Here is a 15970-nt window from a genome sequence, read left to right as displayed (position 1 = left end):
TCAAGGAAAAACAAGAAAATCAACTATGCATGCTTTGCAGTGTTCAATTAAGTAACTAAAGCATGCAGACATGCGATATTAGACTAAACAAGATAGCTACACATATTGGGATAGTTCAAATAAGAATGAAGACATGCTAATACTCATTTAAACGGTATTAACTCAATTTAAAAGAAGAATAAATTACTACTCGATAAAATAAGTTGGGGGTTTTACAACAATTAGCCCGTGTACGTACTCATCACCTCACGTACACGACGCTCACATATCAAACACTACCAAATCCTAAGGGGATCCCCCCCACAAGGTTAGGCAAGCCACTTACCTCGAACCAAACTCAATCAATCAGTAATAATGTCTTTTTCATGAATATACGACTCTGAATGGCCCAAATCTAGCCAAAAATATTACATATCATAAATACAACTATAATAAACTAATCTAATTAATAAAATAAAAATTTTAATAAGAATTCTGAAATTCGTCCTAAAAAGTCGACTCGATCCCACGTCTCGGAATCGGGTAAAGGTCACAAAATATGAACGCACATTCACTCACGAGTCCAACCATACTAAAATTAGTCAATTATGATCACAACTCGGCCTTCAAATCCTCAATTTATGGTTTATGAAGTTTCTACAATTTTTTCCAAATTTCCATCTCAAAGTAAATCACTGATATATTCATGTATATTAACCAAATCCGAGTTAGAATCACTTACCCTGATGAATTTTTTGAAAACCCCACGAAAAATCATCTCAAACAGAGCTCCCAAAGTCCAAAAATGAAATAGTAAGCTAAACCTCGGATATATAGTACATCCTCTGAACTCCCAATGTGGGTTCCGCACAAAAATGGTGCGGCTGCACATCCCCGGTCGCACAAAAATGGTGCGGCCGCACTCTCTTGGAATTGTACGGCCAAACTTTAGTATTTTGGTCATAACTTTCTCTACATATGTCCAAATTATGACTTCTGTGCCTTTCTGAAAACTCGACACGAAGAGCTACAACTTTTGTTTTTGAATCATCTCAAAATTCCTTATGGATGAAACGACATAAGCTTCCGAAGTCGGACCATCGAATCTGAGAGTTCCTGAGTGTGGCTGCACACAAAATTGTGCGGTCCGCACACTCCTCTGCGTACATAAGTGCGGCCGCACCAAAATTGTGCGGTCCGCACAACTCCCCTAAGGTCCGCACTTCCCTTTTTTCCTCCGCACTTCTGAAACTCATCCGGAACCTCCCAGACACAAATCATATATAAATTTCAATCATAAAACACGCTACGAACGTGCTCAAGCACTCAAAACACTGAAAATATGTCATCTTGACCCCATATTGACCATGGACAAACTCCCAAATTTCTTAACTTTACTAATCTCTCAACCAAACATACCAACCAAAAACACCATACGAACTTAATCGAGCCCTCAAATCACATACGATTGACTTCACATTTTTGCACACAAGTCATAATCAACATTACGGACATTCTCTAACTTCCGAAATTGGAATCCAACCCCGATATCAAAAAGTCAAATCCATGGTCAACTTTGGAAATTTTTAGCCTTTAAATTTCTAGTTTCAGTTAAATGGCCATAACTTGAGCTAGGGACCTCCAAAGTAAATTTCGGGCATACGCCCGAGTTTCAAATCACGATACGGACCTGCCGAAACTGTCAAAACACTGATCCGGGTTTGTTTGTTCAAAATGTTGACCAAAATTATCTCAATTGAGTTTTAAGGCTCTATTTCACATTTTAATCCATTTTTTTAACATAAAAACTTTTTGAAAAATTATACGGACTGCGCACGCAAGTCGAGGAATGATAAATAGTATTTTTTAGGTCTTAGAACACATAATTAATTATTAAATTTAAAGATGACATTTTGGGTCATCACATGAGGCTCCTCGATCGAGGGCTTTGTTGGTGGAGTCTTCCGATTTTCGAGATCCAAGGAAAGTTTTCGGGCCTTATAAGCATATGATCTCATTCCTTGCATTGACATATTCTACAAAGCCTTCTTTCTCATCCTCATCACGATTCAACAATACATCTTCCAAGGTATCTTCAACATTTTTCACAGCAGTTGTGTCATCGACAATTACTTCGGTCACAAAATCCACAAACGAACACACTTCGTTGCTTTTTGGCTGCCTCATTGATTTACAAACATGGAACACCACTCTTTCATCGCCCACCCGGAAGGTGAGCTCTCCAGCCTCCACATCAACTAAGGCCTTCCCTGTAGTAAGGAGAAGTCTTCCCAAAATAATTGGCACCTAGTAGTCAACCTCATAGTCAAGTATCACAAAATCTTCGGGAAGGATGAACTTGTCGACCCGAACTAACACATCATCGATTATCCCCAATGGCCTTTTCATTGTATGATCCGCAATTTGCAACCTCATTGATGTGGGTATTGGTTGCCCAATCCCCAACGTATTGATAACAGAATAGGGCATCAAGTTAATGCTTGCCCCCAAGTCACATAAAGCTTTAGCGAAATCGGCACTCCCAATGGTGCACGGGATTGTGAAAGCACTGGATCTTCCAACTTTGGAGCCATGAAGTGCATAATAACACTCACTTGATGTGTCATTTTGATCATTTCACAGTTCATTGATCTCTTCTTTGTTACCAAATCCTTCATGAACTTGGCATATCCCGACATTTGTTCTAAGGCTTCAACCAACGACACATTTATGGACAAACTTTTCATCATATCAATGAATTTCTTGAATTGGTTTTCATTGTTTTGCTTTGAAAGTATTTGAGGGTATGGAGGAGGAGGCATTGGCATTGGTGCCTTAGCCTTTGGCCCTACCGGCTCCGGTATGTCAATCACGTGTTCCCTAGACGGGTTCACTTCTTCTTGCGTCTCCTCCATATTTTCATCAATATCAATCCTTGCTTCTTCATTAGCTTGAACATCATTGCTTGGCTCATCCTCATCTTGCACCAACACATAATCACTCATATGGCTTCTTTGGTTTGAGGTACTAGCAACTCCACCTCTCCCACTTCTTGTTGTCATGGCCATTGCATGCCCCGTATTGTTCCCACCTTTCGGGTTCACCACTGTATCACTAGGTAGTGCCCCCTTCTGGCGAGTATTTAAAGCTTGAGAAATTTGGCCAAGTTGAACCTCCAAGTTGCGGATAGAAGTGTTGTGGGAGGCTAATTGGGCATCAGAGTCGGCATTTTTCTCCATCATTTGCTTAAACATGTTTTCAATCCGTCACATTTCACTATTAAACGAACTAGGACCTTGCGACGGATATGGAGGTGGGTTGTTTGGTTGTTGATACATCGGGGGTCTTTGAAAGCCCGACCCCCGATTTCCTTGATTGATATTATTCTAACCCCCTTGATTATTGTTGCCTCCCCGATTGCTTTGATTGTTGCCACCCCAATTACCTTGATTATTTCCTCTCCAATTGCCCTGATTACCTTGATTACCCCGATTACCTTGGTTGTTGTTGTTGCCACCACTCCAATTTCCTTGGTGACCTTGGTTGTTCCAATTTCCTTGGTTTCCTTATGATCTACATTATTGTTGATTTCGAGCATTGCTTCTTTGACATTGATAATTGTTGACATATTGAACATCTTCGTCTTGTTCATCATACGAATCATCTTGATTATACCCACTATTACTTTGCTCGAATTGTTCCGGATGGTTTTGTACTTGTTGACCTCGTTGTCGTCTCTTGTTTACCATCATGTTCACCCCTTCCATAGCATTCACATATTTCGACCCTTGAACCTGTACCAGCCGAGCCTTGGCCAATTGGTTCATGGTGGTTATCAACTCTGCAATAGCTTGCCCATGATCATGTAACTTCTTGTGTAGGTGAATAAATTTTGGGTCACGCTGAGGAACATTGGCTCTACTTTGCCAAGCCGAAGATGTGTCTGCCATCTCATTCAAGATTTCACAAGCCTAAAAATAAGTTGTGTCCATGAAGTTACCCCCAGCGAGTTGATTTACCACACACTAATTCATTGTGTTGATCCCCCTGTATAAGGTCTGTTGTATCATGGCCTCTGTCATATCATTGTTCGGGCATTCTTTGACCATAGTATGATATCTTTCCCAAATCTCGTGCAATGGCTTATTGGGCTCTTCTTTGAAAGCTAGAATTTCATCCCTTAGTGTAGCCATGTGCCCTGGAGATAAGAAATTGACAATGAACTTCTCGGCCAACTCATCCCAAGTGTGGATGGAATGATTGGGCAATCTTTCTAACCAGACCAAAGCCTTTCCTCGTAGAGAAAATAGAAACAACCTTAACTGCAGTGCATCCTCGGTGACATTAGTTTGCTTGCTCCCCCAACAAGTATCGACGAAACCCTTGAGATGCTTGTAGTCATTTTGGTGTGAAGCTCCGGTGAAGAAACCTCGTTGCTCAAGCAGTGTAAGCATCACGTTGGTTATTTGAAAGTTGCCCGCCTTTATCCGGGGTGGGACTATTGCACTTGCATAGCCCTCGTTCGGTAACACCCGATGCGCTGCTCTTGGTGCATTTGGGGGAGGGTTTTGGACATTATCATAAGGCAGTCATCCTCGCCTGTTTACTTGAGGCTCAGGATGAACCTCATCCATTTGATCATCATCTACCTCCTCCCCAATGGTAAATTTCTGAGGGGCTCGTTGTTAAGGGCCATTTCGTACCTAAAAGCAATTCACAAACAAAATTAGTGACTCGGAAGGAAAGAAAGACAAAACACACAAATACCTAGATATATAGCTAAATCTGTTTAACTCCCCGCCAGGCCAAAAATTGATCTCGGCCAAACTCACACCACAATTTAGTAGCGAGGCGGTCGATGCAATAATAAACCCAACAAAGGTCGTGATCGAATCCACAAGGAGTTAGAATAAGGGATTAGGTATATATCTAAGTTAATTTCAAGTTTTGGCTTCAATTGCAATTTCACAAATTTGATTGATGTTCTACTTCTACTTTTACTCTAGTGTTTGCAAGTATAAAACTAAGGACAATATTTTTAGTTTTGAGTTTTTCAAATGATTAAAAAGGGACTAAGGTCGTGACTTCTACCTAGGTGGTTATCTAATGGGTTATACACTCCAGGGCATATTTGATTAGTTAGGGTCGTAATATAGCAATCACATCCGGGTATCCACTCTATACCTCTCGGTAGTTTGAGTGATTTTTCTCTAATTGGCTTTCTCAAGTCCAATTGGGTATATGCACAATACAAGTGATATTAGCTCAAGTCGGGTATTACTATCTCTAGGTTTAACCCTTTAATTGGGTCCATCAAGTTTTTGAGTTCGCACCAATTTCTTGTTAGCCAAGTTTTCCTAGACTTAGTCTCTCTTACTCAAATAGAGGCTAAGTCGAATAGGCATGAATCAATGTTTGTAACCATTGATTCTAGGGTTCAATCATGAACAAGGCTAAATATTACTAACCCAATTAAAAACAAACACTGAATTAAACACCCATCAAATACTCACATTCATAATAATGAATGCGGTCGCACCTGACTTCCTACGGCCACACAATTTCGGTGCGGTCCGCATGCCTTTAGCTGGCCCAAAAACTACTCTTTGAATCTCCCATCTGCGGCCGCACTGCTTGCCATTTTGCCCTGTTTTGGTTCTTGTTCACTTTTTAACTCCTTTATGAGTAGATTTTGACTTTTTGGCTCGTGCCCCAATGTTCCTGCAAGTAAAGCACATTTTGTTAGTTTCCGTGAATGTTGTTAAGCTTTTTTTAGCTAAATCGCAAGTAAAAGTGCTGAAATTATCATATCAACCCCCTTTGCATGCTCCCTCCCAAATTAAAAATTATTATTTATTGTATTATTGTTGCTTCGTATTAGTATATACTTGTACAGGTTGTTTACATACGTGTTTTGTTATAGCCTCGTCACTATTTCGTCGAAGTTAGGCTCGACACTTACGGAGTACATGGGGTCGGTTGTACTCATACTACACTCTACACTTCTTGTGTAGATTTTGGAGTTGGTCCCAACGGCGTAACCATAAACTTGCTCGAATTCAACTATCTAGAGGAGACTTGAGGTATAACTGCACAGCGTCCACAGTTCTGAAGTCCCCTTCTATCTTATCTTAGTTGTGTATTATCTTTCAAACAACTTGAAGTTTATTCAGACCATTATGTATTATCCTAGTAGCTCGTGCACTTGTGACACCAGATTCGGGGATGTATTTTGATGATTTGGTTGTTGTGGTCTTCCGCACTTTATTTCAGTAATTGACTTCCGCTTAAATTGATTTGTTTAAAAATGGTTAAGATTTTTCTAACGTTGGCTTGCCTAGCAAGTGAAATGTTAAGCACCATCACGATCCCGAATGTGAAAATTTTGGGTCATGACAAATACCCACTCGAAATAAATTTCATATTCGTAAACCTAAATTTTTGAATTCGAGCTTAAACAAGCTTCAATAGATGTCCGTGACGTTTTCACTTTAATTCTTTGACCCAATTCAACAAATTAACGTTTAATAATGATTTTCAAATCGAATTAAGGTACTTGATTCTCTGAAACTCACTTTAGCTCACTGTAAGCTCTGAAAACTGACATTAATTAAAAATTGACATTTGAGCTTTTTCCGGTAAATACTTCATTTTTGGGTTAATTTTGGTTGAAAACGTTTAATTTTGGACTAGTTTTGATTAGAATTGTTTATGGACTGACAGTTGGAGAAGTTTCACTTCTACTTTGTATCATCAAATTCTCATATAATTTAAAATAATATAATATTAACCACCAAACAATAATAAGGGGATATATTGGAGCTTGGTTAATTTATTCAGTTCCAACTATCTTTCCCCTCTAAATAGTGACAACTTTTCAAATTTTGTAAACTCCTTGATGTTTAGTCACTCACGTATTGAGCTAACTCTCTTCTGTACTCGTTTGCTATTAGCATCTTCGTTTAGTGTTCTTTAATGAATATCATTTTGCTTCATAAAAAAAGGGTATACTTTCATTCTTAAGCAAAAATGTGTTCGCTGAAACACTGGGGTTTGAAGTACCTCTACACCAGTGTGTGATTCGTTCTATCCTGGGAGGAAATAATCCATTACCTTGGGTACTAGGAGGGGATTAAATTCCTTAAGGAAACACTGGGAATTCAGTGGGCTCGAATTAATTATTGTTTCATTACGTTAACTTATATTTTGCAGAATTATTATTTACAAATACAGCAATATTGGCAGGACGAACATATACAACCTCTTCCGTCTTCGCGCTTCCCTATAAACCATTTTAACCTTCATCACGAGCTAAACCTGAGTGAGGGCTACTTGAAAGACCGTTCATTTTTTTTTTCTGTGTTGAACAAGAGTCGCAGAAAAATATGTTACAGAATTGAAACCGAGCCTGGCTTTCCAAATAGTACAGAAATGTCAGGTCAAGTCCTGCTAAGAACAGCCACAACTTAGACATTCATTCTTTCAGTAACCACAGACAACGGTTCAGAACATGAAAAAAACGTATCTATTTAGGTCATTTCAACCATGACACACAAATTTCTATCCTTAATTTGGAAACAAGGCATATTCAAAGAAAACTAATCACCGGTGTTGTCAAAGGCGAAAAGCTCTAAAAATCGCTCTAGATCAATTGGGGCTTTAAGCACAAAGCGCAATTTAAGTAGGGGCTTTAGTTAAAAAAGGCGCAATGCAAGAAAAATATAAAAATATATATGTAATTCAAGAGAAAAGTAATAAATTCATTCATATTGTTTTCCTTAACAACTAATACACTTATTTGCCGATTATATTTGTAGTCTAGCATTGCTCCATTCAAGATAAAATTCATGGGTAATAAGGGGCACATCTTGGTGCCTTGCCTACACTGAATCGCAACTTAAGTGGGGCGAAGCGCCCTCCCCAAGCTTTTTTTGAGTTTTAGGACTTAAGCGCGCCTTAAATGAGCCTTTGACAACACTGCTAATCACCTTACTACAAATAGAGCAGTTGTCCAGCTTTCATGTAATGGATGCTATCCCACCAACGTGTGATCAAACATGACTCGGGTATCAAACGGCAATACACATCATTGGCATGCACACATCCGCAACACAGAATTTAGAATATCATGTTTTCCTCTTATAGGTAGCCATACAACTCTCCGACAGAACATCTTAGGAAACAAATAACTATGATGCCAGCACAAAAACCATAAAAAAAGGGCTGAAATTCTATTAATCATCATCAGTGAACCCATCATGTAATAGGTCCCATTCACAATGCTATGAAACTTCCAACACCAAAAGCACAGAAAGCTAGAAAGCAGGGACCACGTACAACTTCAAAGTCAGCACAATACTAGCCCGCCCACAAAATCATCACACATGTAAGTGAAGAGAGAAGGAACTCCCTTTTCATTGGGGCGGACAGGATCTAACCATGGTTGCAGCTCATAACTGGAAAATGAACTCCCCCTCCATCTAATTATATAACCATCCCAATGTAGCATATTCTTTAAGTCCAACAAAAGAGCTTGCACGACTAACAAAAGGTAGAGCAAATTAAAGTAAATGAGTGTCAAGCTCATGTGGGAGCTTACCAAGCTGCAGGGTTGAATAATTACTTGATCTCCCGGTCACACAACCAGAAAGGGGACCATAATAAATCTCATCAGCTTGAAAAGATGATAAATACCCTGACAAAATAACCACAATGTACTATTCAAATCGCGCACATCATATTGAGAACGCCTTCAAATACCTGCAGTCATAAGGAAGCTTTGAGCTTGAAGGACTCACTGGGTGAAATTCCGGCACATTCCCCAAGATAAGCACCAAAGGAATAGCAAATTTCAGTAAAGCTGAAAGTAGCACACAAATGGACAACAAACCAAAAAAAAAAACAGAATTGAACCTTCCGTGTAAACCTCAACAACAGCCGCACCAAGAAGAAAGCCAAGAAAAATCAGATAGCATGGAACCAAGGTTAAACAGGACATTAGTAGTCATTAGTTATTGAGAAGATAGTTGAAGATAAAACAAATAAGATATGTGAAGATAAGTCTATCTATCAAGTAGTTGTCAAAACAGAGATCTAGTGGGCATTTGGACATAAGAATTGTAAAATTCCAAAAAAAAGTGAATAAATTTCAAGTGAAAATGGTATTTGAAAATTAGAGTTGTGTTTGGATTTGAAAATTATAGTTGTGTTTGGACATGAATATAATTTTGGGTTCTTTTTTAAGTTTTGTGAGTGATCTGAGTAAAAATTTTGAAAAACAGTTTTTTGAAATTTTTCAAATTTTCGAAAAATTCCAAAATGCATTTTTAAGTGAAAATTGAAAAATTTATGACCAAATGCTAATTTCGAAAAAAAAGTGAAAATTTTTCAGTAAAAAATTTCTTAGTCTATCTCTCACTTTGCAACCTTGAAATGTCACGAGAATTTAGAAAAAATTCGGCAACGTCCACATGAGAATCCAGACCTGATTGACCTTCCAACCTGATATTTTCAAGAGTACCCTCTCCTCATCCAGATAAACAAAAGGGAAAAATTAAAAGCACAGTGGAATCTTTCACCAAGATTTTCCAACCACTTGAACGCTGAACTTAAATCCCCGGTAGCAAATGATCCAAAAATTGCGAACCACTGATAACGACCAATACAGGATATTTCAAGTCAAGTTATCTTCCCTGTAGCCAAGAGTTCAACAACAGACATCACAGAAAGAGAATAAGGAAAATCTTGAAAACAGAACGAGATAAGCTTCAGATCCAATCGCATAATCCACCTTTTGAGTCCAAGTCTCAAAAGACATTTAAAACCCATGGAATACAATGCCTCGTTAAGAATGACAAAGGCGGGCCTTAAGTAATTTCTTTTTTTGAGAAAAGGGTAAGCATTATAAAAGCAGCATGAATTGTGCTTGAATATTTACAAAGAAATATACAGCTTCACATCAAAGCAACATGGAATCAACTGTGTCTAACAGAGCTTATGTATCATTTATTCCTCTTAACATCAAAAAGAAGACGAAAGTATACAGTTATTTTTTTATCTTCTGCATAGAGCTAGCTGTATTCTTCAAAGCATTTAGCATTTCTCTCCTTCCAAATAGTCCACCAGATAGCAGCTGGGATAGTTTTCCACCACCAGTAGGGCCTTAAATTATTCCAAACCAAGGCAGAATCAAAAACCACAATAAAATCTGCCCCAGATAACTCCAAAGAGGATTCGTACTGCGCAGCACACATGAACTAGGCTGTAATTTCAAAGCTGAGATACTACCCTAAATTGTTAATATTTGGCTAATATCTTGTGCGGCTCACGATGTAGAAAATACATATTCTACTAGAAAGGCAAGGAATGTACTCACAAATAAGATCTACGCCCTGCTCCTTAGATAATGGAGACCCGTCCATATAATTGTGAAAAAAGCAACTATGATCGCAGCTAGCAAGAGATCAAGAGAACCCAAAACAGTCAAAATGAAGAAGCAAAACACCACTTCAACAGAAAACTGAGCCCAACCCATCAGAAGCAAACACGCAACTGCTACTTATCAGAACTCAAGACAAGACAGGAACAGATTGCAGCCACCCCAATTATAGGTCTACTACTCGCTATTCTGCTGCTCAACACAACCAACAGAACTTGAGGCAGAAAAACTTCAAAATCTGCTGCCGGAGTATCCCCAACAACTAATTGAATCTGTTGCACCGCTTGATCATATCAAAGATAATGTGTAGTCTCTGATAGCTAGAGCTTTAACAGAAACCACTTCTCCTTCTGTGCCCATCTAATCCAGTGCTGTCCACAAGAAAATATTACAGCCCAGAGGACACGGGCCTATTTCTGGTTAATCAACACATACAATGAACTCTTGGGCTGGTTATAACAGCAAATAAATAGGTTTCTGGAAATGCTAGGATGTAGCTATAGCATGTACAGTAAGCATGATGCAAACTGAGAGAAACAACAGTATTGGCAAAAATACGTTTCACATCCATAAAGCCAATAAATACCTTGAAAGAATTGGAGTAGGTCTTACATTGAATAGAAGCATGAATGCTTGAACCAGAATAATCGTGCAACACAGCAAGAGAGCACCCAGCAGATCTACAACTGCTAAAAAGTAGAACGGAAGTACCTCCCAAAGGTTCTAACTTTTCTCGTAGGTTCGGGAATAAATAGAAACTTTGTAAATGTGTAGAAGACTCTCGATTGATTGCTGTAGTGTTCATGATGTTGTATATAATCCAATGTTCAGTAGGAAAGAGTGCTCTATGGCAACCCTTGCCTCTTCTCGCACTCTTCATGTGCCTCCTGCAAAAGCAAAACCATCGCCAATACTGTACCAAATTGACCAGAGTGAACAGGAAAGACATCTATACCCTCCTCTTAAACACAAAGACCAACAAAGTAGCTAAAGACATTCGAGAACATGTAAAAATTAGACACGTAAAACTAATGGAGTAGTACAGCCACCATAGCATTGCCAAATCTCTGAGTAGATGAAGAAAGTAATAGATAGAGACCAAATTCGCATAGTTGTCCACAAATGAGGAAGCAGCAGAATAGCACAAAAACATCTGCTGCTTCAACATGCTAAAATTTGCCTGGACTTTGTATTGAGCAGGTAAACTGTAGGACTTGCATACCACCAACAACGCTTATCCACGTACACGAGACCCATGCATGAGTCAACGCCAAACATTAAGATATTCAAATCACAGCAGCAGTCCAACCTCTCCCACCAATGGGGCCACAAAAATCACAACCTCTCCCAACCAATTACATTGATGACAGATACATACAATTAATCAGGCATGTAATCTTTCTCAAAGAGAATAACTCAGAAGTTCCGCCACACCAGCACCCGAAACAGAACAACTACCCACATTTAAAACTATCAAATTCTTCACACAGTCACCCATAGCTGAACACAATCCGGGACTTGCTTCACATTTTCTGACAGCCCATTTACGCGCATGTATCCAAAAAACCACAGAAAAAGTCACATTGAACAGATGCAAGTATATCTTAACAAAGATGATGTGCAAACCTTGGTGCTCCACTGCTGTCATTTTTCCATCTCAACCCTCATGCTCAAAACCACGAGAAAGCAAATCCACCTTGGCCATTGCACCTAACGTAATATACAAATATAAAATAATAAATGATTCAGAGGATAGAAGTATACTTCCTTCTTAAATCCTAATGCTACCAGAGTAGTCAAGGAGACGAGGAGATAATATTACATGAACAGAAACGTATTCTTCACCTCAAAAGCAGCTTCAGAGGCAAGATCTGCGATAAATATTCCTGACAACTCAGAGGACAACCATAAGATGAGTTAAGTGGAAGCGAGTGTTCAACACCAAAAACCTCAACTATTAGCGTTAGATATTATATACATTCTTTCTTATTGCTAATTAGATATTATATTCCTTACACCTCATCACCCCGAAGAGCAGTGGCTCTGTTGTTCAGCACGCCTACGGAGAGAGACTCCAAAAGTACTGACGCTCAATAGAAAGAAAGAGCAATCAACTATATGCTTAACTCATGCCCCTCATTTGAAGGAAAAGAGATGGGGAAGACTCAAGCGATGCACCTCAAGAGATGATACGCACTCCATGAGTAGTTGCTTATTAGGGTGCTCCCCTTGTTGGAGCCTCATTGGAGCCAACAGTATCAGCAGAGGCTCCAATAGTTTTTAACTGGACATATGGCATCAACTTCATACCCAGACAATTACCGTCAGCCTCATGGTGCTCGAATTACTTCCAGATTCAGAAAAAATGATTTGGTGATGTCACTCGGATCAAGGTTGTCTGAAATGTATGCAGCGTCGAACCTTATCCCAAAGTGTTGATTATTAAACTGCCTTATACTTATTACTAGAAGACCAGTAAGTAAGCTTGTTATGCGTCTCTTATTGCAGTTTTTATCAGTAAAGTCTACCTTGTCACAGTTGAACACAAACTCACTGTGAGTTACACGTACTGCCGAGGTCGTGAGATATCCTAACTGAAAAATTAGATCTAGGATTCAAATACTTGAAGTGAAGATAAAAGCTGGGACCTGATGTTGTCGAATCAATCTTAAGCTAGACGCCAAGTAAAAGCTAGATAATTACCAAACAGCCCGCCAGAGCCGATATTAAACAAGTGAATAGAGGTGCATAGTGCTCTCCTCTCATCATTGTCAATATCGTCTTCTGCTCTCCTGATTGAAAACAAAAACAAAAAAAAAAAAAAGGGCAAACACACGTATACCAGGAAAGAGAGCACTTCTTTCTGACAATAACAGAAGTGACAACTGACAAGATATGTATCTCCTTTGTTTTTCCAGGTGAATACCTGACCATCAATTATCAAGCAGGAGTGGCATCAGAGGAAATGTAGATCAGCTCCATCAATGGTGAAAGGGGAGCAAGATAAATTCACAAACTACCACCAAAAGAGCACAGCTTAGACATTCAAATATGCATCCTCTTGCTTATTCACAACACCAAAACGCAACAGTCACAATCAACAGAACCACACGAAAATTCAACTCCAGTTTCCCAATCGACACTGCACATCATGAAAAACAACAGACGGCTAAACGGAAAGTAACGACACCCGACACAACATAACGACCATCAATAACAGGTTAGAAGCCACCACGGAGGACAAGGTATATAGTTGTTGACTTCTGCTTGATGTTGTTTTCCCCTTCAATTGTAGACAATGTTTTCTGCAAGAAACACAATTGTAAACGAGAACTAGCTAGAGGAAGACATATGAAATAGCAAAGTAAGAGAGAAAGAAAGACTTGAAACGAAAAGATATGAGAGAAAATGATATTGGAGTTGGTTCCTTCACGCAGCCATGTATATCTCATCACTCCTGTATATGGTTCTTGAAACTTAAGTTTAGAAGGATCAGAGAAAAAGAACAATCCAAGGTTCTACCTTGAAAAATACCACTGCATAAACAATTTATCCATTTGTCTCTCAACTATTAGAGTCAGAGATTTAGCTCACTTTCCTCCCAATAAAAACAGACATTCATAAAATATGTGAACCTCCAATTGAAAGAAAAGAGACAGGAAAGTCAAGTGGTGCACCTCAATAGATGATAAGCTCCATAAAGAGTTCCCAAGTAGTGTGCTTCACTAGATGGAGCCAACAGCATCAGCAGGCTCGAATAACTGTCAGTACAGCATCAACTTCATACTAGGATTATTCATAATGGGGATACACAACCGTCAGCCTCGTACTGCTCAATTTCCATGTCCAGATTCAGAAATTCTGATTTGGTGATTCCCATTTAGATCAAGGTTGTCCAAAATGTATGCAGGCATTAATCATTATCCCCAAAAAATTGTAACAAGTGTTGGTTATTGGCCTCGTACTTGTCACTAGAGACCAGTAAGGTAGTTTGTTATGAGTCTCTTGTTGCAGTTCTAATCAGTAAAAGCTGCTTTATTAATCACAAGTTCGTATAAACTTCAGTACTGTGGCGCTCGTGAGATTTCCTTAGTGTGAAAGTAAATCGAACAAGCTGTTCGCTCCACGAAGCTACTGAATCAATCTTAAGCTAGACCCCACGTAACAAAGCCTATGAGAACCGGGAGCCCAGCATAATTGATATCAAAGAGGAGAATAGAGGTAGATAGTACTCTCCTCGTTACTGTAACCTCATCATTGTCAATATCGTAATCTGCACTCTGATTAAAAAAGAGGAAAAGCAAAACAAGACAGAGCAGTCACACAAATAAATATTACCAAGGCAGACTTGGGCGCTTCTTTCTGACAATAACAGAACTGACGAGATTGAGTCCCCTTTGCTTTTCTAGGTGAATGCTGACCATCAAGTATCAAGCAGGCGATGGCATCAAAGGCAAAGTTAATGTAGATCAGCTGCATCAATGGTGAAGAGGGAAGAAAGATAAAGTTACCAACTACTGGACATAAGGAACCTCACATTCAAGATATCCACCGTCTTGCTTATTCACAACACAGAAACACAAAAATCATAATGTACAGAACCACGAAAAACTTCAGTTCCAGTTTCCCATTGGCCACGCACATCATGAAAAGCAACAGATGACCACACGGACAGAAACAAGACAGGACACAACAAAACAATCACTAACAGGTTACATACCATGGAACCAGGGACAAGGTACGGAGTTGATTTCTTCTGGATGTTGTTGTCAGCGGAAGTCCTTCCATTCTCAGCTGATTCAGTGCAAAAAACTCTTCCATTCTCAGCTGCTTCGCTGCAACGATCAACCTCAGGTGACCTGGTGGAGTTTCCTGCTTATCCTGAGTCTTAGCTTTCGCATTGTCCATGGTATCGCCTCTCTGGTCTTCCCAGTTGATGTTCTCAAAAAATCTGCATTCCACCGTGGAGGCATAGGCCAAGGCGAAGGATCGATTTTGCTCTGGATATTATAGTCCACAAGAATGCAGCCATCCTCAAGCTGCTTGCTAGCAAAGATCAACCTCTGTCGACCAGGAGAAATTCCCTCCTTGTCCTAAATGCTGGACTTGAGCTGGGAACTCCACAACATTGCTGAATCAATCTTGAGCCACACGTCAAGTAACAAAGCCTACGATTACCACAAACCCAGTAGTGTTGATACCAATGAAGAGAATAGCGGCACATAGTGGTCCTCCTCATTACTTCGACTGTCTCATCGTTGTCAATATTGTTTTCTGCTTTCCTCATTGAAACAAAAAGGGCATCACACATAACGGGAGACTTGAGCACTTCTGTCTGAAGAACCGACAAGATATGCATCTCTTTTGGTTTTCTCGGTGAGACCCATCAATTATCACGCAGGAGATGGCATCAGCTGCATCAACATCAGTGGTGAAAGAGGGGAGCAAGATAAATTCACCAACTACATGCAGATACTTGACATTCAAGATATCAACCCACTTGCTTATTCGCAACACAGAAACACAAAAATCATAATGAACGAACCACGCCAC

The sequence above is a fragment of the Nicotiana tabacum genome, chromosome 2, assembly GCF_000715075.1.
Source record: "Nicotiana tabacum cultivar K326 chromosome 2, ASM71507v2, whole genome shotgun sequence".
NCBI classification, from domain to species: domain Eukaryota; kingdom Viridiplantae; phylum Streptophyta; class Magnoliopsida; order Solanales; family Solanaceae; genus Nicotiana; species Nicotiana tabacum.
The sequence above is the reverse complement of the archived record's forward strand: the minus strand, read 5'-3'. Positions refer to the sequence as shown.